Source organism: Perognathus longimembris, chromosome 17 (genome assembly GCF_023159225.1).
Source record: "Perognathus longimembris pacificus isolate PPM17 chromosome 17, ASM2315922v1, whole genome shotgun sequence".
Lineage (NCBI taxonomy): Eukaryota > Metazoa > Chordata > Mammalia > Rodentia > Heteromyidae > Perognathus > Perognathus longimembris.
In genome coordinates this window covers 27,888,668-27,914,225 of record NC_063177.1, presented here as the reverse complement: position 1 = coordinate 27,914,225, position 25,558 = coordinate 27,888,668, and the positions used below count along the sequence as shown (strand labels likewise).

At 39.0% G+C, this 25,558-nt stretch overlaps 1 protein-coding gene and 1 non-coding gene across 2 annotated transcripts in view; both read left to right on the top strand.

The window, feature by feature from the left end:
• Ppm1e (protein phosphatase, Mg2+/Mn2+ dependent 1E) overlaps positions 1 to 25,558 on the top strand; it is a 106,807-nt gene that overhangs the window by 31,982 nt on the left and 49,267 nt on the right. The gene's annotated exons all lie outside the window — the stretch shown is intronic.
• LOC125366665 lies at positions 22,441 to 22,544 on the top strand. The gene has a single exon (XR_007213950.1). It is a non-coding gene; the product is annotated as a U6 spliceosomal RNA (small nuclear RNA).

Below are 25,558 nucleotides of genomic sequence, written 5' to 3'. Positions count from 1 at the left end.
TTCTTTTTCCATTTTTTTATCTGTTGGGGGAAGCTAGCACTCTGCCACTTTGAGCCACAGCACCACTCTTGGTTTTCTGATGATTAATTGGAAATAAGAGTCTCACGGGGCTGGGAATATGGCCTAGTGGCAAGAGTGCTTGACTCGTATACATGAAGCCCTGGGTTCGATTCCCCAGTACCATATATATAGAAAATGGCCCAGCAGTGGCGCTGTGGCTCAAGTGGCAGAGTGCTAGCCTTGAGCAAAGAGAAGCCAGGGACAGTGCTCAGGCCCTGAGTCCAAAGCCTAGGACTGGCAAAAAAAAAAAAAAAAAAAAAAGAGTCTCACGGATTTTTTGCCTGGGCTGGCTTTGAGTAACTAGGATTATAGGTGTGAGCCACCAGCACCTGGCTTCACACTATTTTTCAAACTAACACATAGGATTCCCAGGCATTCTAAAACATGCATGACAGTCGATTTTGCTTGTCTTTTAGAAAAGTGCTTGTATTTCTCAAGAATGAATTCAGTCTAGAAATAGGCATGTGCGACAGGGAACGGTGTCTAATGCTTCACAGTTTAGCGTGACTTTCCTTCTCTAAGGCCCCTCCTCACTAGCGAGCAAGGCCCTCCACTGAGGCCCACAGAAGGACCAAGCTGAGAAAACTTGGCTGTGTCTGTGCCAACAGAGGCCTGGGGTCATTGTCTGTCATGGGTGGAAAACACATCAGGAGGGCTTTCCCTGACTCATCTTGGCACCCAGTGAGCAGTAGCGCGTCCTTCCTTGTAGTGTTTGGAAATGATTTACTGGAATTACAAAACTTATTTTTCCTTTAAATTTCAGCTTTGGCTCTGGCTGCTTTTCAGAAATAATGCAATCTAAAATCTTATTGAGGGCTGGTACTGAAGAGGGAATAGGAGATTTGCTATTTAAGCAGTTTGAATGGTTTCTTTCTTTCCTTTCCCTTTAAAGAAATGCACTTGCCTATGCTCCTGTCTTTCCAGTGAGATGATTACTCTCCATTACTATCAATACCATATTGTGCATGTCAGTGTTGTGTTTCTATACAGTAGCTTGAAATTGATTAACTTATACTGTGGGTGTTATGTATTCCTATGACAAAAGAAAAAAATGACTTAAGTCTTAAATTTTTTAATTAAAAATTTTTTCCTTTTGGGGTAAAGTTTGCTCTGCCAAATAGTGATCATAACAAATTGATCTGTTTTGGATGTTGCTATAAGTGACATGCAGTTATATATTTTGTTTTCTTTGGGGGGAGGGGCAAAAGAAACACCAGTGTTAGTTTAATCTTAATGTCTGCTGTCAGTCATGGTGAAACGATAACTTGCAGTTAGGAGAACGCAACTTTATTCTCTGAACTAGCCTTTATGCTTTTTGTCATGCAGTGAACTCTTTTTAAGGTCTGCTCAGTGATTCTTTTTCCAGCTCCATGTTTCTCTAAGGAATTATATCGCACATGGACCATTCTTAGCATTTTACCTCAGGGATGGAATATCATGAATGTGAGTCATTATGTAGCTTTCGTACATTGTGCAAATAAACTTACAGATCTGATCTAAAATAAAAAAGAATGAACTCAGTCTTACTTCATGATTACATCTGTACTGTATTGAGTCTTAAGTCTACTACTATCAGTACTATAGTTTAAAAGTTAGAATATTGATATAGGCATGGAAGTATACATCTGTAATCTCAGTATTTGGGAAGCAAAAGCATAAATTTTCTGGTTTGAGGCTGGCCTGAACGCCATAGTTAGGCCCTGTGAAAAAAGAGAGAGAGAGAGACAGCATGTATAAATATTACTAAAGAGGAAAAATAGGAAAGTTTGGTATCAAAGAGATCTGGAGTTAACTAGCTCCACTAATTGTGTTTACTTATGCAAAGTACTATCATCTTGAACCTGAAGTGTTTTGGTCAGGAAAATATGGTTTGGTAATATAGTAGTAATCCTTTGTAGGTGGTTTTCTTCTTCGCATTTTCATTTACCTGTGTAGTAAAATGTTATTCAAAAACAATAAACACAAATTTCTAGGAGTAATTTCTAAGTTTTAAATTATGTGCTCTTCTGAGTTGCATGATGAAATCTCACATCATTCTGCCAGGGATGATGATTTATCCCAATATCCATGCTGCATATGTTACCCACATATTAATAATTAGTCATGTATTAGCCACCTTGACTATCAGATCAGCTGTAGTGATGGTGATACAATGCTTGTATTTAGGTAACTCGTATTTTACTTAATAATGACCCCAAAGTTCAAGAGTAGTGGTGCTAGCACTCTGCCACTTGAGCCACAGCACCGCTTCTGGCTGTTTTCTATATATGTGGTGCTGGGAAATTGAACCCAGGGCTTCATGTATATTTGGCAAGCACTCTTGCCACTAGGCCATATTCCCAGCCCAAGACTGAGCTTTTTAGACTACAACTAGGTAGTATATAAATTAATGATTAAAACATGGAATATTATATTGATAAGTTAAAATAAATGAAATAAAAGTGATATTTAGCTCATTGTTTTGTCCAAATTATACTAGATAATCAACTGAATTACTGTCTATGTGCTGTTATCTCACATAGGTATACAAATATTTTTAAATAAATATAAAAAATAACATATAAAATGCATAAAGTGTATACAATAAGTATATCATGGGAGTGTGTCACAATTAATGGTTAGTAATAGTGATCCTGATAAATTTAGATAAACAGATTGCCATGCTGTATAAAAAGCATTACAAGTAAAGCATTATTTAATTTGAAACATTCAATGACATGCTTAATTCTTAATTGTAAGGTGCCTGAGTATAAAAGGTAAGAAGTTTAAGTGGTTATAATATATGTAAATAATATTACAGAATGTCAGCTAAGCTTTGCATCTTTATAATCACCTGGAGAACAGGAAGTAGTTAGAAAAAGAAGAAAATTTTATTTCAATATGATTTCTACATCCAATTCCCTTTTCTGGGAGATGACACTTAGAGACTAAATTACTCACACATCCTTTGGTAGACACATCCTATTTGATTTAACTTAGCTTATGACAGACACTTAAAATATCTTTAAGTGGTTGTATACATTTTATTTGTATAACTTATACAATGTATTTCAACATGTCAGTTTATGAGTTCAGTGCATCTTGATCAATATGACCCCTTCTACCATTCTCCCCTCTCCTAACCCCACTGATCCCCTCAAGTTACCTGGCTCCATTTTCACATATGTACATTAATATTGTGACTGTTTTCACCTACCTTCCTTGTTCCATTTGTCTGACTCTCTCCCCAATACATGTTCCAATTTCCTGATATTCATTTTGTTAAACTGTAAGTTAGTTGTTCAAAACAGTTACACCATTGGGATCTTCTCCCTGCATATATCATACTTTAGTCAGTTTGTTGTCTGCATATGGCTATGTTTATATATATATATATATATATATTATATATATATAATTTAAATGTAACTTTCACACATGAGAGAAAACATGCATCACTTATCTTAGTCCAATATTCAATTTTTTTCCAGGTCCATCCATTTCCCTGCAAATGATATTTTTCCTCATGGAAGAGTAAAATTAATACATATATATGCACATACACATATACATATATGTCTCCATTTCTAGATCCACTCATCCATTGTAGGGCATCTGGGCTGTTTCCATAAGTTGGCTATGGTGAGTAGTACAGCAGACCATGGATAAAGGACAGCACTTTCTTAATGCAGTAGAAGCAACTCTTTTCTCTTTTTGTTTTGTTTTATTTTATTTCATTTCTTTTTTCTTTTCTGGTGCAGGCACTAGGTTTGGAACAGGGCCTGAATGTGGTCAGTTAGCTTTTTCAATCAAGGCTGGAGCTCTATCACTTGAGCCACAGTTCCACTTTTAGCTTTTTGGTGGTTAATTGGAGACAAGAGTCTCATAGACTTTTCCTTCCTGGGCTGGCTTTGAACCAAGGTTGTTAGAGCTCAGCCTTCTGAGTCACTAGGATTGTAGGCATGAACCACTGGCCCCTGGCCACAACTCCCTTAAGAAGCTATTAGAAGAGATAGAAATAAAATAAGGTTGGGCGCAGTGGTCATACATATAATCTTAGCTGTTAGGAGGCAGGGAGGGGTTGGAAGGATCGCTGTTATAGGCCAGCCTGGGCAAAAATCCATAAGATCGTGTGTGTGTGTGTGTGTGTGTGTGTGTGTGCGTGTGTGCGTGCGCGCGTGCATCCGCACACACATGCACGCACCAGTCCTGGGGCTTGAACTCAGGACCTGGGAGCTGTCCCTGAGATTCTTTTGCCCAAGGCTAGCACTCTACCACTTGTGCCACAGCTCTACTTCTGGATTTTTTGATAGTTTAGTGAAGAGCCTCATCTTTCCTGCCTGGGCTGGCTTCGAACTGTGATCTTCAGAAGTACAGGGGTGAGCAACAAGCACTCAGCCACAAGACCCTGTCTTAACCAATAAAATCTGGATATGATGATGGCTTATGCCTATGTAATGTGGGAAGCATAAACAGGATCAGGGTTCAGCTGGTTTGGGCTTAAAAATAAGATCCTATTTTAAAAGTAACCAAAGCAAAAAGGATTGGGAAATAATTCAAGGGGTAGAGCACCTTGAGTTGAAACAAAAGTTCCAGTAAAATAAAATCTTAAGTCCTCTTTAGCAGTGAATAGAATTTATCTTGGGAGTCTGTGCAGTTGAGAAAATGTTTTCCTGAGTTTACTAACTCCATTATGTAAAGGCAAGGAGAGGAGTAGGCTGAACATGTGAAAACTGTCTCTGCCCAACCTTTCCCTCATCATGTTTAAAATGATACCCCAATTTATCAAAATAATACATATCCTTTAGTATGAGCTAGTTGAATCAACTAGCTTTTCTAGTAACTAGCTGAAATGCATCAAGTTAGTGAGATACCAGAAGGAAATCAGGGAAAAAGATAAATTGATAAAAGCAAGATTTTAAAGTGTTGGCTGATAAGTGTAATTAGGACAACCACTAGGTATTTGCTATATTGTTAATGAAAAGGAAGAATGTTAGTTGAAACCAGTTTCTATTGCCCTCTGGTTTGCCCTTATACTAGGACTAAGTGTTCCTAAAAATAGAACGTTGTTACATTCCTAAAGATGTAGCTCAGAGACTGTTGTTGTAAATTTATTATTCAATTGAGTTCATCCTTTTTTTTTTTTTTTTTGCCAGTCCTGGGCCTTGGACTGAGGGCCTGAGCACTGTCCCTGGCCTCCTTTTGCTCAAGGCTAGCACTCTGCCACTTGAGCCACAGCACCACTTGTGGCCGTTTTCTGTATACATGGTGCTAGGGAATTGAACCCAGGGCTTCATGTATATGAGGCAAGCACTCTTGCCACTAGGCCATATCGCCAGCCCTAGTTCATCTTTTTAACATTGGTTGACCCTGAAGAGAAAATGTAGAAATTTGGAACTCATTAGGTCATTTTTTTTCTGGAGAACAATATGTTTATTTTTCTGTAGGGGAAATTCTACTTAAGCATAAATTTAGTGCTGTGGTTGGTAATTAAAGTTGGAATTTCCATCAGCTCTACCATACTGTTGTTTTTTGCTGTTGGACAGCATAGATTGTAATTGGTTCTGTTGTTCAGGGTCTGTGATACAGAGGGCTGCCAAAATCAGTTGCCCCATTGTCTCTTCCTTGTCACTTATAACACAGAGAAGCAGCAAAGTGAGCAAAGCTATGTCAGGAGAGCAGACTTGATGATTGTTATTGCTATTCTTGTCTGACCTGCAGCAAACCCTTTCCAAGCCTATTTTTTTTTCTGATTTTAAAGTGAGATAAAAATATATTTTACTTATGCGGAAGCATTATTGTGAGGATTAGATAGTACACTTTTAGGAGCACTTTTAAATACAGGCAGAGAAGCCGAAATGGGCACATTCATATGAAGTACACATTTCTGATAAATTGCTCAAAAACTGGAATTTGTAAGAAAGAAGCCATGGAAGTAATGGGAAAATAATTGCATAGGTTATGCGTAAAAGATACTTATCTGAAGTTCCTGGTGTAAACATGGTTCCTTAGGATTATGATTCTACTGTTTTCTGTAAGATTTTGATGAAAAGGCAAAAACTTCATTTAGGGATTGGTTCTGTTTTATGTCAAAGTACAATAACTATATGAGAATGGCTCTTATGCATCTGGAGTTATTTGAAATTTGAAAGTGTAATACTGTCTGCTATCTAGGTCATCTGTAGTTGTGAGGTTTTTTTTAATTAGGGAATTAATTTTGTATATTAATTACTATAAAGTATCTGCAGAATTAAGCATTGATTAGATTAAACTTGGATGCAGTGTAAGGTTTAATTCTAATACAAATTAGAATAGGATAATATGTAAGAGTGTGTGTACGTGTGTGCTAGTCTTGGAGCTTGAACTGAGGCCCTGGATGCTGTTCCTAAGCTTTTTTCTTCTGTTTAAGGATGGTGCTCTACCACTTGAGCCACAGCTGCACTTACTTGCCTTTTTATTTTGGTGGTTAATTGGAGATAAGAGTCTCATGGACTTTCCCTGCCTGGGCTGATTTCAAACCTTGATCTTCAGATCTCAGCCTCCTGATGATAGGTGTGAGCCACCTGCATTTGGCTATATCTGCTTTTAAAATATAGTTGGATAGGGACTGAGAATGTGCCTTAGTGGTAGAGTACTTGCCTAGCATGCATGAAGCCCTGGGTTCAATTCCTCTGCACCACATAAACAGAATAAAAGCTGGAAGTGGCACTGTGGCTCAAGTGGTAGAGTGTTAGCCTTGAGCAAAGAGGCCAGGGCCAGTGTTCAGGCCCTGAGTCCAAGCCCCAGGACTGGCAAAAAAAAAAATATATATATATATATAGATAGATAGATATAGATATATGTATATATATGTAGTTGGAGAAAGGGTTGATAGATGAGCACAGAGATGACAGTATTCAATTCAAAGTAGAAAAATGTATGTAACAATTACCAAACAATAAGTTACTTTATACATAATCTAAAATGTTTTTCTTATGGGAAAAAAACTTATAGGCATGCCTAAATGTGTGTACGTATATAATGTATATATGTATATTTGTGTGTGCATATACATACACACACTTACATTCATATATATACACGACACACACGCACGCACATACACCAGTATTGGTGCTTGAACTCAAGGTCTCACTGTCTTCCTTTACTTTTTCTGCTCAAAGCTGGCACTATATTACTTGAGCCACACTCCACTTCTGGCTTTTTTTTTTTTTTTTTTTTGCTGGTTAATCAAAGACTCTCATGGACTTTTTTGCCCAGTCTTATTTTGAACCTTGATCCTCAAATCTCAGTCCCCTGGGTATCTTAGATTATAGCTGTGTGTCACCAGTGCCTGGCAATATAATAGTCTTAACTTGAATGATTTCTTAGACCAACAGTTTTTGAGACTTCACATGGGTATATAACATCTGAGAAGTTGTTAATCATCTACTACATGCTGCAGAATAAACCTGTTATTTTTATAATTTCATGTACTCAAAAGCTCAAATCAGTGAGGATAGACATTTCCCTAATCTAATTACTAAAATTATTTTAGTAGAACTCAAGCAATCATTTTGAAAAGAGGAAGGAATAAGTTGTAAAAAATATTTATTTTACCTTTTCTTTTCTTTTTTTTTTGGGGGGGGGGCCAGTCCTGGGGCTTGGACTCAGGGCCTGAGCACTGTCCCTGGCTTCTTCTTTGCTCAAGGCTAACACTCTGCCACTTGAGCCAGAGCGCCACTTCTGGCCATTTTCTGTATATGTGGTGCTGGGGAATCGAACCCAGGGCCTCATGTATACGAGGCAAGCACTCTTGCCACTAGGCCATATCCCCAGCCCCACCTTTTATTTTCTTGACAGCATTCAGTTTACTGTATAACTCAGGATGGGTACAAACTGAGATCCTCTTGCCTTAGCCTCTGAGTGCTGGGATTTCAGGCTTGTACTGCCCCCTGGCTTATCCTAATTTTAAAAAATGAATTTGTTACTAGCAAATATGTTTTAAATAAATTCCAGTGTTTGCTTCTTTGAGTATTGTTTTGCATTGTCTAACATTAAAAGAATACATTCATTTAAAAATCTGGCATTATGGGCTGGGGATATAGCCTAGTGGCAAGAGTGCCTGCCTCAGATACACGAGGCCCTAGGTTCGATTCCCCAGCACCACATATACAGAAAACGGCCAGAAGCGGCGCTGTGGCTCAAGTGGCAGAGTGCTAGCCTTGAGCGGGAAGAAGCCAGGGACGGTGCTCAGGCCCTGAGTCCAAGGCCCAGGACTGGCAAAAAAAAAAAAAAAAAAAAAATCTGGCATTATTATTACTGGCAATATTACGGGTTTGAACTCAGGGCCTAACACTTGCTCACCTTGCTTGCTTGTTCAGATGTACCATGAGTAATGCCTCCAGCCCTGCTTTTTTGCTGGTTATTTTGCTGATGGATTTGCACAGACTTTTCAAAAAGCCCAGCTTGGCTTCAAACCATGATTCTCTGAATCTCAAATTTCTAAGTAGCTAGCATTCTACATGTGAGCTACTGATGCCCTGCCCACACTCCATTTTTCCTTCAGTTATTTTTCATATAGGATCTCAAATTGTTTAACTGGAGTCAGTTTGGACTGTGATCTTCCTATATGTACCTCCCATTTACCTGGGATTGATTATAGGAATAAACCACTACACTCAGTTTGTTGAGATGGAAGTATTACTTTTTACCTAGGCTGACCTTGAATCATCATAGTCTGATCTTCACTTCCCATCTATCTAATATTATAGGCATATGCCACTACATCAGCAGCATATTTCAATTCAGAAAAAGATCAACAGTTCAGAATGCTTTGTTAACTTTACTATTTCTTGAGGAAACAATGAAAGAATGCAATATTTTTCCATCCTCTGCTTTGTTCCATATAGTTAGTTAATTTAAGATATGAATATTAAAATTATACTTTTATTTTTTGTGCAAGTCCTGGGATTTGACCTAGGGCCTGGGCACTGCCCCTGAACTTTTTTGCTCACGGCGAGGGCCCTCCCACTTGAGCCAGGACTCCATTTCTGGTGGAAATAAGAGTCTTACAGACTTCTCTAGTCGGGTTGGCTTTGAACTGTGATCCTCAGCCCTCAGCCTTCTGAATAGCTAGGATTACAGGATTGAGCCACTAGCTCCTGGCTATAGTTTTAGTTTTTTAATGGTCCCTGAATTTTTTCTCAGGTTTATTCAGAGCAAATGAATGCTGCTTTAGTGCCTTATAAGAGAAATTTAGCTGGACTGATCCAGCTGTTGCATTTATAAATAGCTACAGATATCTACAGTATTACAGGATTTACTTAGGTTGTTATGGCAACTAAAAAATCAGCAGAACCTCAAAGATAAGCTACATTGAAAGAAGAGAGTACATTAAATGTATATTTAACTCAATTATACAGTGAAATTATTGTTTACAATCACTTTAGATTTCAAGAGGGAAAAATTAGTTTTAACTTGTCCAAAGATTTGGTCACTAAATAGTTGTTTTTTTAAATATATTTTTAAGGTTTTTCTTGTAACAGTGACAGATTGTGCTGACCCATTTAAATTCTTTTTCGCTCCCTCTAAAAGCCTACCACTGGGCTATACCCCTGGTCCTACATTCTCCTTTTTGGTCTTCTTTATTATGACTTTTTTTGTTTACTTAAATCTGTTGGATAGAATTGTAGTTTTTTTTTCTTTTTTGACCATATCTTGGGTTTGTATTCAAGGCCTGGGCACTGTCTCTGAGTTTTTTGCTAAAGGCTAGCATTTTACCACTTGAGCCACAACTCCACTTTTAGCTTTCTGGTGGTTAACTAGAGATAGAGTCTCATGAACTTTCTTGCCCAGGCTAGCTTTGAATCATGATCCTCAAATCTCGGCCTCCTGAGTATCTAGGATTATAGACATGAGCCACTGGTGTCTGGTTTCTTGTACAAACTTTTATTTTTTTCTGGAGTTAATGATTACCTACTTTGCTTTTGCTGTCTCCATTTCTCTTCCATACTTGTATATAATGAAACATAAAACCACTTAGTTAAAGCATTAATGTTTTTAAGATTTCCATTCTGGACTCTAGTATCCATTTGTACTAATCTGGAATAAGTGCTCCCTAGACTTCTTATACAGCTGCCATCTGGAGATTTGGAGTTCTCTTTGTTTCATTGCTTTATTAAAATCTAATCTTCTTGGTACTCTCATGTCTCTCTGGTACATTTGCTGTTGCACGTCCTCTAGTAGTCATCTTCCCCCCACCCCCTCACCTCCTCCCCCCTGCCCTAGGGCTTGAACTCTTGGCTTGGGTACTGCCTCTGAGCCTCTTTGTGCTCAGGGCTAACACTGTACCACTTGAGCCACGATACCACTTCCAGCTTTTTCTGAGTGGTTTATTGGGATAAGAGTCTCACAGACTTTTCTGCCCAGGCTGTCTTTGAGCTGTGATCCTCAGATCTCAGCTTCCTGAGTAGCTAGGATTATAGGCATGAGCCACTGGCACCTGGCTGGTTTTTTTTTTGTTTGTTTGTTTTTTGGTAGATTGTAGGGCTTGAATTCAGAGCTTTGGGTTCTGTCCTTGAGCTCTTTTGCTCAAGGCTAGTTAGTGCTCTTCCACTTGAAGCCACAGTTCTACTTCCGGTTTTCTGGAGGTTAATTGGATGTAGAATCTCTCAGACTTTCCTGCCTGGGCTGGCTTCCAACTGTAATCTTCAGATCTCAGCCTCCTGAGTTGCTAGGATTAAAGTATGAGCCTTTGGCTCTCGGCTCATCAAAATTATTTTTTGTTTATGTTTTTAATTTATCATTTTTCATACAGGGTCTCTTGTCCAGGACTAGTCATGTGCTGTAATCATTTTCCCTGTGCCTTCTGTATAATAGGAATTACTAATGCTTGTTTGTTGAGAATGGGGTTTCATTAACTTTTTACTCAGGCTGGTTTTAAACTACCCTCTCAGTCTGTGCCTGCTGACCACTCTCAACTAATAATCTTCATATAAAAATTTGTGGGAAGTGAGAACGTGGCTCCAGTTGCAGAGTGCTTGTCTAGCAAGCTCGAGGCCTATGGAGTGGGGAAGGGTTCATGGATTTAGTGTTTCTGAGATGTCATTAACCTAAAATATTTTTATTTTATCCCTCAGTTGACTATGTTAGCTGGGAATTGTGGGTTGGATATCGTTTTCCCACAGAAAGTTGAAGGCATTGTTTTATCATCTCCTTATTTCCATTGTTAATTATTTATTACTAGGATGATAGCACCTTGATTCTCAAACTGTTGGCATATATAACATGATTTCTCTTTCATAAACTGTATAGACTCCTTATAGGCAACATTTTGTTTTATTTTATTTTTTCACTTTGTGCCAGTTCTGGGACTTGGACTCAGGGCCTGAGCACTGTCCCTGAGCTTCTTTTTGCTCAAGGCTAGCACTCTACCACTTGAGCCACAGTGCCTCTTCTGGCTTTTTCTGTTTATGTGGTGCTGAGGAATCGAACCCAGGGCATCAAGCAGGCAAGGCGAGCACTCTACCACTAAGTCATATTCCCAGCCCTAGGCAACATTTTGAGAACTGAGAAGACAGTGATTTTATTTTATATTATATTTTCAGTAATAATTTACCTCTGCTCTTCACTACACTTTTTTCTTTGACTATAGAGCTTGTCTGAATCCAATTTAATCAGAAAAGAAACATTTTTTTTCTCTCCAGAGAGAAGCACAATTATTATTATTATTTTGCTATAGTATAGTTGAAAGAAGGTATCTCAGTATTTTCCTTATTGTGTATAATTTTAATTAATTGCTATATTTCTGATGCTTATCTTTATGCTTGGTTTCTAAAATAACTACTGTCTCTAATTCTTAGATTTCTAAGTTCTTTGATGTGAACCAACTAGATTCTTGCAGTCATTTCCCCTCAGAGTCTGGATTCAACTTTCTCTGTTCTGCTAAGCAAAGGTGACTATCCTTTATTTCTTTTCTTGCAAAAAACATATTGTCCAATATCATCTCTTCTAAATGTTTTTCTGTTATTTTTATATTTCAGAAGATTGTTGCAATAAATACATTTGTGCATCTGCTGTTTACAACCATAATTCCTGAAAAGTCAACATTATTCCTAGTGCTTTAATTCTCCCAGTGATAGGCAACTTGCTGACTATGAAAGTGGTATTTCCTCTTTGGACAGTCCACATCTTCTTTGGACTATTTTTTAGTATTTGCTTATCTTGAGAAAGTCTTTGTTTTTGCTAGGATAATTGATCCTAATTCTACACCATTCCAAATAAATCTGTTATCTTCTACATGATATCATTTGTAAATTTAAAGACAGTTATTAGAACTTTTATTTTCTTCTCCTCTAGGCATACTAGTTCCTGTTTGCTCCTCAGAGGATGCTTTAGGTGTACTCACCATTCAGTCATTAACCTGTGAGCTAACTGTTCCCAAAGAGTGATGCTAGAGTTGAAAGCAGTATTGTAACTCGCTTCTCGCCAGCACAGATTAGAACAAGTATTTGTCTGTTTCTTTGGAAATACATTTTATTCTGTTGAAAGTATTTAATTAACAAAAATATTACAATAGAAGAGAAAATAGTAATGGTCTATGTGATATTTTTGGCTATATTTGTAATGAGACAAAAACAAAACCCCAAGACCTCTGGTTTGTTCTTTAGCTTAATTTTATCTGGTTGAAATAAAAAACTATTTAGCTTCCAGTGTTGAGCACCAGTGGCTTATGCCTATAATACTTGCTACTGAAGAGGCTGAGATCTGAGGATCATGGTTCAAAGCCAGCTTGGGCAGAAAATTTCACAAGATTCATTGCCAGTTAATTACAAAAAAGTTGGAAGTGAAGATGTGGCTCAAATGTTAGAGGGTCATCCTTGAACAAAAAAGCTAAGGGCCAGAGTCCAGGCCCAGAGTTCAAGTCTTAGTACTGGCACATGCGTGTGTGCACACACACACACAAAGCTTCCAGTAGTTCTCCCTATATATCTGTAAACCTGAATTACAGTGTTCTTTTAAAAAGAATAGAACAATTGATGACCCATCCTACCCCATCTCTTCTTCCCCCTCTCCTCTCTCTCCCCTTTCCTCTCTCATTTCTCCCCTCTCTTTTTTCTCTGTCTCTCTGTGTCTAATGACAATCCTGGGGCTTGAACTGAGCATTGTTGCTGAGCTTTTTAGCTTGTACAAAGGAGTTGCCATTTAACAAAACCATTTATGAGTACCATATATCTTGATCAATATCACCCCTTTCAACATTTTCACCTATCCTTCTCCTACACACCCCTTCCCTCACTCTTTTTAATTTTGTAGGATATATGTTAGGTTCTTTTTCTTTTGCCAGTCCTGGGGTTTGAACTCAGGGTCTGGGCACTGTCCCTGATTATCTTTTGCTCAAGGCTAGCATTCTACCACTTGAGCCACAACACTACTTTTGACTTTTTCTGTTTATGTGGTACTGAGGAATTGAACCCAGGCTTCATAAATTCTAGGCGAGCACTCTACTACTAAGCCACATTCCCAGCCCTCACCCCCTTTGAGTACCTACTTCCTGGTGTTTTGCTGAATGTTGATTTTGCCTTTCTAAAGAAGTTGTTCTCCAGTCTATCACATTTCAGTTAATTATATACTTGCATAGCACCCAACATATTCACTTATAAGTTTATAAGCTAAAACTTCTAGCTTTTTTTTTTTTTTTTAATTTATTTTTTTTTTTTATTATCAATTGAACATAAATTTTTTTCTAGCTTTTTGATGGTTAATTGGAGATAGTATCATTGTCTTTCCTGCCCATGCTGGCTTTGAATCAAGAGCCTCAGATATCAGCCACCTGAGTAGCTAGAAGTACAGGTGTAGGCCACAGGTGCCTGGCTGAAATTATTTTCAGTTTGGCTAATAATTGTAAACACAAATAGGCTTGAAAACTATTCTACATTTTATTAGTAAATTAACATTTCAGTGAACTTGCAAAACAGAACTTTATTCACCAAGTAATTCAACCAAGCAGTTATATTATCCTATGTTCAGTAGGGTATGATCTTTATATAAGTGTAATGTGTGTAATTAGCAGCATGATCTTGATTTCTTGAGTAAAGAAAAAGATCAGGCTGGGAATGTGGCTTAGTGATAGAGTGCTTGCCTAGCATGCATGAAGCCCTGGGTTTGATTCCTCAGTACCACATAAACAGAACAGTCTGGAAGTGGCTCTGTGGCTCAAGTAGTAGAGTGCTAACTTTGAGCAAAAGAAGCTTAGGGACCATGTCCAGGCCCTGAGTTCAAGCTCCAGAAGTGGCACGCGCACACACACACACACACACACACACACACACACACACACACACACACAAAAGAAAAAGATCTAGCCAGGCATGATTGTGCACACCTGAGATTGCAGCTACTAGAGAAGCAGAGGCTGGAGGATGACAAGTTCAGCAATGCCTGGACAAAGGGAAAGGGGGTGTATAGTTCAGATGCTGAATGCCTAGTGAGCATGAGTCCCTTAGTACTGCAAACCCCATCTTCAAACAAAGGAGTAAAGCAGGTTCTGTTAGGGGTATAGTTGTCAGAATTAGGAAGAGTAATTAAGAGAGTACATGAGGATGAATATAGTTGTATATGTCTATGTGCAAATAGAATAAAAGTCAAATGCTAGAGTAGCTAGTGACTAAGATTCACACTTGTAATCATAGTGCTGGGAGGCTGTTTGGAGGATTGAGCTTTGAGGTCAGCCCAGGCAGAAAGAGTTCCTACAGTTAATCTCCAAGATAACAAAAAGCAGGATTGGAGGTATGGCTTAAGAAATAGAACACCAGCCTAGCAAGCATAATACCTTTAGTTCAAATCCCAGTACAGTGGAAAAAGAAAGAGAACAATGAAACATGTTGAAATTCTTAAAAGAAAAGGGGATGGGCATAAGGAGACAGAAAGACAAGGAGAGAGCTCACCATTACACTGGCTTTATTTGGGAAAGAAAATCTGCAGAGAAGGGTGGCTCTAGCAGAAGTTAGAACTTGCTGCTGCCTACAGACCGGAGGCTTCTATGGTTATCACTGGAAAGTGCTGAGAGGACTATTTGGGTGGGGGAAATTTTTGTGGTTTTAGTACTTGACAGGCTGCTTTGAGGGCCTTAAGGATATATTTCTGCCATGTGGCATGAGTTGATAAGAGTAGTGTAGGCTAAAGGAAGAAGAGTTAAGGTGGTAGAATTTTCTAAGTGGGTGGCTAGAACTAGTAGCCTTGCAACTCTAACATAGAGGAATGAGGTTATTGGAATACATTGTGTACATGTATGAAAATGAGGGAGTGAAACCCCCCTTGTACTACTAATATATGCTAATAAAAACCTTTAAAAAATCTCCTGAAGCTGGGTGTTGGTGGCACATGCCTACTATCCTAGCCACTCAAGAGGCTGAGATCTGAGGATTATGGTTTGAAGCCAACTTACGCAAGAAAGTCTATGAGACTCTTATGTTCAGTTATCCATCAGAAAATGAGATGGAGCTGTGGCTCAAAGTGGTAGTGCCTTGAGTGAAAAAGATCAGGGCCAGCACCCAGGCCCTAAGTTCAACCCCTATGACTCTCTGTCTCTCTCTCTCTGTCTGTCTGTCTGTCTCTCTCTCTGGAAGTGATCTCTATACCTCTTGAGATAGGCTCAAATAAAGTCTGCCTTACTGTACTTTAAAAACAAAAATAGGAAGTGGGGTGTGGCTCAAGTGGTATAGTGCCAGCTTTGGGGTAGCAGGGGAGTACCAAGTGAAAGTAACAGGCCCTGAGTTTAAGATGCACACATATACACACACAGACACAGGTCTGAGGAAAGAATTGATGAGACAGTGAATGGACACATGAAGACACTGTGAAAAAAACATCGTAGGGTTTTCTCTTGGTCTTGGTTGAAAGCATAGCTATCCTGAATTTACTTTGATATTTCTTTGTTTATTTTTTACAGAAATAATGCTTTATCTTAATAGATGGTAGAATATATACTGTACTTGCAATTACTGTTTCAGGTATTACTTGTTTGATTACATGTTGAACAAAGTTCATCTTACTAAAAGTATAGTTAGTTTTCCAAATATAAGGTTTTTTTCAGTTTTATAAATACATAAAAAAACTTAGGACTGGGCTGGGGATATGGCCTAGTGGCAAGAGTGCTTGCCTCCTATACATGAACCCCTGGGTTCAATTCCCCAGCACCACATATATACAAAATGGCCAGAAGTGGCGCTGTGGCTCAAGTGGCAGAGTGCTAGCCTTGAGCAAAAAGAAGTCCGTGACAGTGCTCAGGCCCTGAGTCCAAGCTCCAGGACTGGCAAAAACAAAACAAAACAACAACAACAACAAAAAACCTTAGGACCCAATACATAGTTTAATAGAATATTGTGTATCCTGTTTTAAACACTCCTGGGATTCATGGATCACAGTTGACAGAACAAAGTACTATATTTAGTATCTTACTTGAAAGGTACTGTTAAGTCTATTTTAGTTTCAGTCATTACTAACACTAGATAATATAGGTAAATAGAGTTTTAAATAATTTTTCCATTCTTGTTTGCTTATAGTTTGTTTGTAACAAATGATAGTTTAATAAGAGGAAAAAAAGAAAGTTTCTTAATGTATGGCAGTGTACATCATGAAGGAGAAACCTCCATTCAAAAGTAACTCAAAACAGCAAGCTGGTAGTTCATGCCTATAATCCTAGCTACTCAGGAGGCTGAGATCTGAAGATCACTGTTAGAAACTAGCCTGGGCAGGAAAGTCCATGAGACCCTTATCTCCACTAGTCTTGAGCACAAAGAGGCTCAGGGACAGGATCCAGGCCAGAGTTTAAGCCCCAGGACCTGCAAAAACAAAAAACCCTCAAAACATTGGTTTAGGGTTGGGATGTAGCTGAGTGGCAAAGTGTTTTCCTAGCAAGTGCCATGTCCTGGGTTTGATCCCCATTACAAAATAATAATAATAATAATAATAATAATAATAATAATAATGACAATGCCCTTAGAGTCCTGCTTATGGGGCTAGGGATGTTAGCTGCTTTGAGCCTTTGAGTGCCCAAAGCCCATGATTTGGGCAGAGGCCAGATACTTAGTAGCTTTAACTATTACCTAGGGCTAATAGCTCTAAGTCTTCAAAGCTGAAGAATTATTGGTTCTCAGTTCTCACACTTTTCAAAGCACTGTCCCCCTATTCAGCAACTAGTGCTACAGCTCCCATGCTCAGGGTATTCAGGATCCTCCAATCTTAGCTTCTTTGGCTTTAGATGACTCTGAAACTCAGGAGCCAGGTTTGGAAGTCCTAAGTTCTTTTGTAGTGTCTCACTTTCTGTAGTCTACTTTTTGCTACTTTGTCTCTTGCTTTCTATAGTCTTTGCTTAGCTTTCCATTGTGTCTCACCTTATTTGATACCTTCTCAGTGTCTAAGTCTGCCTTCAGCAATTGGTCTCCCCTTTCAACAATCCCAGAACCCTTCAGCTGCCTTCTAGCTGCTGCTGTTATGGCTAGGTATATCTAGAGCTGAAAATTCCAGTGTTTTGTCTGTTCTTCCTGCAACTTCCTCAATCATATTTGCTCATAATAAAGATAACTAGGAAGTAAAAGACCATTTGGGAATAGTTATTAGGTTCTAATGTTGCAATACAGCGATAGTGTGCAGCAAGCAAGTTTCCCTTGTCTGCCCTAAGGAGGCAGAGAGCCAGTTGTGCTTATGCAGTATCTGTCCTAAGTATGGGGACAGATGTCATAAAGTCCCAAGCAGCAATGGGTGGGATTGTCTACGGGCCATAGAGAAGTTACTACCAGTGACAGCACTTGTAGCCATTGGATAATAGGAACAGCCAGGACTGCAACATTGTCTCCTGGGGCAAAGATCCACAGCCATGATAGCTGTGGTGTTTCCTGTTGTTTGACTGGAATTTTTCTGGTCATTTTCAGATCAAAGCTTCCTCTAGGCATCTGTAGGTGAGGTGAAGTTTTCTAGAGTACTTGTGAAATGTTTAAATCAACTGTAGGTGTCAAAAATTACAGCTGGAAGAAAGGGTTTGGCAGCTGCCACACTTCCTATGAGTATGCAGCATTCAAGTAGCTGCTTCCTGTCCTTCAGGAACTGTAGCAATATTGTTCAGAGTCCCATCACCAGTGGACTTGGGGACTAAGACAGGTAGCAGTAGTAGCCCCAGTCCAGCCTCCATCACCACATTGTCGTAGCTGTCCCGTGCCATGACTGGGCAGAGATTCTGACAGCTGTCAGTAAAGCAGCTGAACCAGGATTGCTCCTGAAAGTGTTCTTAAAAAAAAAGAAAAGAAAAGCAAATAAAAGCATTTAAAAATTCTTACAGGAAAGACAGCAAAAATTAACATTCTTCTCAGGTGAACTTTATAGATGAATGCTTAAATACCTGGCAGAATGCCCTTAGGGAGAGTTGTGTCCTTGTTAGGTGATAGTTAAAAGACAGATAGTGGTAAGAGGATCATAAATAAACTTTAATTTGTTGTATCTCAGTGAAGCTGTTATTTAAAAAATAAAAACTAAATTAAAATGTGGAAAGGGGAAATAATTTCTTATGGCCAAATTTCCAGATAAGAAAGGTCTTTATACTTAATTTTTTTGGTCTTATTGACTTTTTTCTTTAATTTCTTTTTCTTTTTCCTCTTCCCTTGCCTCCCATTTCCTCCTCTCTCCCTCTCCCTGTTTTGGTGCTGATACTGGAGCTTCAACTCTGGGCCTTGTGTCCTTGCTTAGCAATTCCCCACTCAGGGGTGGCCTTCTACCACTTGGGCCACGCCTCCATTTCTGGCCTTTTGCTGGAGATAAGTCTCTTAAGATTTGTCTGTCCAGACCAGCTTCAAACCTTGATCCTCAGGTATCAGCTTGTGAATAGCTAGGATTATAGTGAGCTGCTACAGACATGGTCATTTTTCACTATAAAGAGGATTTTTCTCCATGGCCTTCAGTCCTTCCAGACAAGAGTGGAAGAGTGGTTAGGGGAATTATAATGAGGCAGGGATAGATAAGATGAGGCAATAAAGAAATTAAAAACATTTTAAGAGGCCAAATTCAGGGATTGAAATAGAATGAAGAAAACTGAAAAATTACTAGATCAGTAGGCTTTTCCTCTCATTGCTTTCCTTTCTTTCAGATGTTAAATAAGCTGCAGACTCCTCGTATGGATGGGGAGACAGAAAATTAAAGGGTATATGAATTGATCAGAAAAGCTGTAAATATTAGACTACTTGTCCCAATGTTTTGGTTATGCCTCTTGTTTCCTTTTTTAAATTTTTTTATTTTTTATTGTTATAAAGGTGATGTACATACAGAGTGGTTACAGTTATATAAATCAGGTAATGAGTACATTTCTTTCTGGATAATTTAACCCCCTCCTTTCTCTCTCAGTTTTTTTCCTCCTGTCCCACCCACAAGTTGTATAGTTCATTTTCAACGTAATGTCTAGTGAGTACCACTGCAGCATTTGTTCACTTTGTCTCTAACTTAAGTAATAATAAAACCTATCTTATCCGTGTTTGGGTAATAGAGTCACCCTGAATCCATTGACTCCACATTTGAAAATCTGGCAGAATGATTAGGAGTTGCTAGCTGATATTACCACTTCTATATGGGGATTCAAAATGAATTCTCGGATTTATGTGCTCCCATAAAAGTATAAATACACTCATGGCAAGACCAACATTTGAGCTTCTCTGCTTCTATTCCCCGAATGTCAAATAGCCGATACTTTTCCTTCTCTTTTCTTTTTCTCCCAGCTTTATTCTGTTTTGCTAAATAAATCTATGCTAAACTTCTACCTTGTGAGATTATCAAAATTCTTAGAGAAACCCCTCAAAATTCTTTGTGCTGTGGGTTTCAAGGACAATGATTTGCTGGAAATTGGGAAGCAGAGAGAGACCTCTCTCCATTTGTTCACCTTGAGCTCTACCACTCAAGCCCCAATTCCAAATAGTTTTCTTTTTTTTAAGGCATCAGAGTTTGAACTCAAAGCCTTTCACTTGCTTATAACACTGCCATTCATTCTTTCATTATATTCTTCATATATACATACATACATACATATATTATATAAACTAATGTTTTATATGTATGTTATTCATTTCTAAACAGTTCTAAAATAATTTTTTCCTTCTCACTGTTAAGGTAGGCTTGCAGTCAAATTAATTTGGCATATACTGTAGATCTTTATGGGAGAAATAAAATGAAGGAAGATAAATGTTTGAAATTTTTTTCCTGTCAATTTTTTGGTTAAAAAAGTGGTGCTGCATTGCTGTGATGGACTTAGGTGACAGGGATCCTAGAGCATTTTTTGGGGGGAGGGGTTGTGGGGCTTGAACTCAGGGCCAAGGCCTGGGCCTAGGCCCTGTCTCTGATCTCTTTTGCTCAAGGCTAGGGCTCTACCACTTTTTTTTTTTTTTTTTTTTTTGCCAGTCCTGGGCCTTGGACTCAGGCCTGAGCTGAGCACTGTCCCTGGTTTCTTTTTGCTCAAGGCCAGCACTCTGCCACTTGAGCCACAGCACCACTTCTTGATTTTTCTATATATGTGATGCTGAGGAATTGAACCTAGGGCTTCATGTATGTCAAGCACTCTACCACTCTACCACTCTACCACTAGGCCATATTCCCAGCCTGGCTCTACCACTTTGAACCACAGCTCCACTTCCAGTTTTCTGGTGGCTAAGTACAGATTAGAATCTCATGGGGACTTTCTACTTGGGCTGGCTTCAACCCACAATCCTCAGATCTCAGTAACTAGGATTATAAGCCTGAGCCACTGGTCAAGCTCCTAGAGCATTTTGTTCTACTTTTTTTTGGCGGGGCGGGGGGGGTGGGCAGTCCTGGGCCTTGGAATCAGGGCCTGAACACTGTCCCTGGCTTCTTTTTGCTCAAGGCTAGCACTCTGCCACTTGAGCCACAGTGCCACTTCTGGCCATTTTCTGTATATGTGATGCTGGGGAATAGAACCCAGGGCTTCAAGAGGCAAGCACTCTTGCCACTAGGCCATATCCCCAGCCCATTTTGTTCTGTTTTTAAAGTATAGCTATTAAGTATTCATTTAGTCAAGTAAGTGCATTGTAAAGCATTTCCTAAAGGAGTCATCAGTCACTGTTCATGGTTAGACCTTTTCTAGAGAACACTTAATGAGACTGCCTTTTCTGTTAATTAATTCACATATTTGTATCAATATTTGTATCAAATATTCACAATATTCCAACTGAGGATTCACAATTTGGATTCAAGAACCCAAAATCCAAATTAAGAGTTTTTCCTGCAATCTTAAACTTACAATGATTATATTATGATGATGATGATGATTATTATTATTATTATTATCACTATTGGTATCATTACTGGGGCTTGAACTCATAGCTTCTCACTGGTAGCTTTTTCATTCAAGCTGGCACTCACTTGAGCTATATATGGCTTAACTTCTAGCAACTCAGGAGGCTGAGATTTGAGAATCATGGTTTGTAGCCAACCCAAGCAGGAAAAGGTTTGTGAGATTCTTATTTCCAATTAAGCACCAAAAAGCTAGAGGTGGAGCTATGGCTCAAATGGCAGAGTGCTAGCTAGCCTTGAGCACAAAAGCTCAGCACTGGGGGGCGAGGAGAGCGAGAAAGAGAGAGAGAGAGAGAGAGAGAGAGAGAGAGAGAACACAAGGAAATAAGGATGAGACAGGAAATCTTTGGCATCACAACCTTACGGGCAACAGGAGTCCCTCCAATCAGAAAGGCATCCAAATCTCACTATTTATCCCAGGACCAAGCTCTGTAAGGAAGATGCGTAAGATGCATTTACTGAGTCCTATGAATTAATTAAAAGTTCTCCAACTTTGTATCTGTGCCCTTTGTTTTTATATATTTTCTGCTGTAGTCAATTTTTTTCTCTCTCTCTCTCTTCCTTTCTTTCTTCTTGCCAATCCTGGGGCTTGAACTCAGGGTCTCTTCGACTTCCCTGAGCTTCGGTTGCTCAAGGCTAGCACTCTACCACTTGAGCCACACCACCACTTCCGGCTTTTTCTGTTTATGTGGTGTTAAGGAATGGAACCCAGGGCTTTGTGTGTGCTAGGCAAGCACTCTACCACTAAGCCACATTCCCAGCCCATGTAGTCAACTTTATTTATTTTTATTTTTATTTTTTTTGCCAGTCCTGGGCCTTGGACTCAGGCAAGGCTAGCACTCTGCCACTTGAGCCACAGCGCCACTTCTGGCCGTTTTCTATATATGTGGTGCTGGGGAATCAAACCCAGGGCTTCATGTATACGAGGCAAGCAATCTTGCCACTAGGCCGTATCCCCAGTCCCTGTAGTCAACTTTATAATCATCAAGAAAGACCAGAATCAGTGATAACCATCTTGAGTGGAAAACAAGCTGGGGCTCAGATATGTCTTATTATTATCTTAAAGCTAACAGTCTAGGGCTGGCTTTGACAGCACATACACTAAAATTGGAACGACACAGAGATTAGCATGGCTCCTGCACAAGGATTACATACAAATTTGTGAAGCATTCCATATTTTGTTTGATAAGAAATGTACATACTGCCTTACGTATGAAACTGTAACCCCTCCGCAAATCACTTTGACAATAAATAAATCAATTAAAAAAAAGAAAAGGTCATAGAAAAGATAGGGTGGTGGTTGCATAACAGCTCACCTTTATTAAATACTACTAAATTATATCCCTAGCCATGGTTAAGATGGTAAATGCCACATTGTGTGCATTGCCATAATAAACTTGATTACAAAATTTTTAAAAAGCCAACAGTCCAAAACTTAGGCAACCACCTTGTTTCTGTCCCGTTCGAGTAATAAAGTAATAGCAGCTTCTCCAGAATTCCTCCAGAGAAAAAGACTGAGCTAATGGTCAACCAGGCCATACCTTCGACTTCGGACTATTTTTTAACTACACATATAACCTTTCGTACCCCCTGCCTCCAATTCTCCCTATTTAATCTTGAAACCAATGTCTGAACCAACCTCTAAAGACAGCTGAAAATGTACTGAAGTGCCATCTTTCATAGCTGCCATGTAATAAATATCCTTTCTCTGTCCATCATGTCTCTGTCATATTGGAGTGAGGGCTAGACCTAACTTGGGACTCTTGGACTTTGGGTGTCTTCCTACAGCATATTTATGCCATGTGCACTTGTTCTCTGCCTTCTTTATTTTCTAATAATAAGCTTTCCTATCATGTTTAAAAAAAATAAAATGGAGGGCTGGGAATATGTCCTAGTGGCAAGAGTGCTCACCTCGTATACATGAAGCCCTGGGTTTGATTCCTCAGTACCACATATATAGAAAACAGCCAGAAGTGGCATGTGGCTCTAGTGGTAGAGTGATAGCCTTGAGCAAAAAGAAGCTAGGGACAGTGCTCAGGCCCTGAGTCCAAGACCCAGGACTGGCAAAATAAATAAGTAAATAAATAAATAAAATGAACTTTTTAGTTCTAATTTTAGGTGTACAGGAAAGCTACTAAGTTAGAGTTCCCCCATTTTCCCCTTGTGATGCTAGGAATTGACTTCATGGCCCTCCATATGCAAGATAAGTTTGCTACCCATGGCGCTAAACCCCTAACCCCTCCCATCTGCTGCTTAGTTTCCCCTAATGTTAAAAATCTTACATTATCACAGTACATTTGACAAAACTAAGAAATTAGCATTGGTTAATTATTTACATTTTTTGATTTAGCTGGATTTTTATCACTTTTTCCAGTAATGTCTTTTTTCTGTTTTAAGATTCAGTCCAGGATAGTACATTTTATTTAATCATTATGTTTTATTATTTTGTAGCCTTTGACAGGTGGTCAGTCTTTTTGTGTTTCCTATGAGCTTAACAGTCCTAAGAAGCACTGGCTGGATGTTTTATAGACTGCTTTTCAATTTGGGTTTATCTGATAATGTTTTTCAAAAGATGTGACTGGGGTTATGAAGTTTGTTTTCTATGACTTGATTGCAGAGGTATAGGATAGTTGGAAGGTGCAGCAGAGGGACAACAGAAAGTCAGATTGACATCCCTCTGAAATCTTTCATTCTCCAATCTCCTTTGTTCAAAATGGTCAGCATGCTAAGGTTTCATATTTGGAGGTATTATGTTCTGAGCCCCAACAAAACCTTTACTACGGCTGGGGATATGGCCTAATGGCAAGAGTGCTTGCCTCGTATACATGAGGCCCTAGGTTCGATTCCCCAGCACCACATATACAGAAAATGGCCAGAAGTGGCGCTGTGGCTCAAGTGGCAGAGTGCTAGCCTTGAGCAAAAGAAGCCAGGGACAGTGCTCAGGCCCTGAGTCCAAGCCCCAGGACTGGCAAAAAAAAAAAAAAAAAAAAAAAAAAAAAAAAAAAAAAAACCTTTACCAATACTTTATGATTTTTCTCTAGATTAAACTAACTAAAAATGCACATAATCCTTGTCCAAATCAAATCTAGATTTTGACAGTTTACCTTGTTTCCTACAAGTATTTGCTCACTACTTAGTATCAAAAACTATTGTCATTTTTGGTGTTCACATGGAAGAGAAGGAAAGAAGAAGGGATTGAGAAGATTGGGGGTAACTTTAACTGTCAATGCTTGTTTTTGTTGTAACCCACAAGTATGTCATATTATCAGTTACAATTATCAAACACACTAAATTTCACATTTGTAACACTCTTTACAGTCAGTTTAGCTGTATTAAACACTGTCATTATAGTGAAGTAATTTTATTGCTAAGGGAGTATTAAATGTTTAGCTCTTACTGTAACACACTCCCTTTACAATGTAAAATGAAATTAACTTTGGATTAGTTATCTGAAAGTGTGTTTTAATACCTGCCCTTTTACTTACAAAATGTGTCTAGGGTTGGGGGCTGGTAGCTCACTCCTATAATCCTCTGGAGGCTGAGATCTGAGGATTGTTCAAAGCCAGCCTAGGCAGGAAAGTCTCGTCTCGGAGACTCTTATCTCCAATTATTCACACACAAAAAAGCCACAAGTGGTGTTCTGGCAAGTGGTAGAGTGCTAGTCTTGAGCAAAAAGGAGCCCAAGGACAGCACTCAGGCCCAAAGTTCAAGCCCAGGACCAGGGGGCTGTGCATACTCTTCAGTATATATACTCAGAGGTTCACCGTTTAAGTAGGTTAAAAAAAATTCCCTCGTGCTGGGGATTTAACCCAGGAATCCATGCATGCCAGGCAAGCATTCTAACATTGAATAACATCCCTAGGTCTTTAAAGAACATTAGGTCATATGGAAAGAAATTTTTTTTTTTTTTTTTTGGCCAGTCCTGTGGCTTGGACTCAGGGCCTGAGCACTGTCCCTGGCTTCCTTTTGCTCAAGGCTAGCACTCTGCCACTTGAGCCACAGCGCCACATCTGGCCATTTTCTGTATATGTGGTGCTGGGGAATTGAACCCAGGGCCTCATGTATACGAGGCAGGCACTCTTGCCACTAGGCCATATTCCCAGCCCCCGGAAAGAAATATTTTGAACAAAACGTTCCTAATACTTAATCAGTTGTTAGTTGACTGTTACAGATTGTTATAAGGTTTAAACGAGAT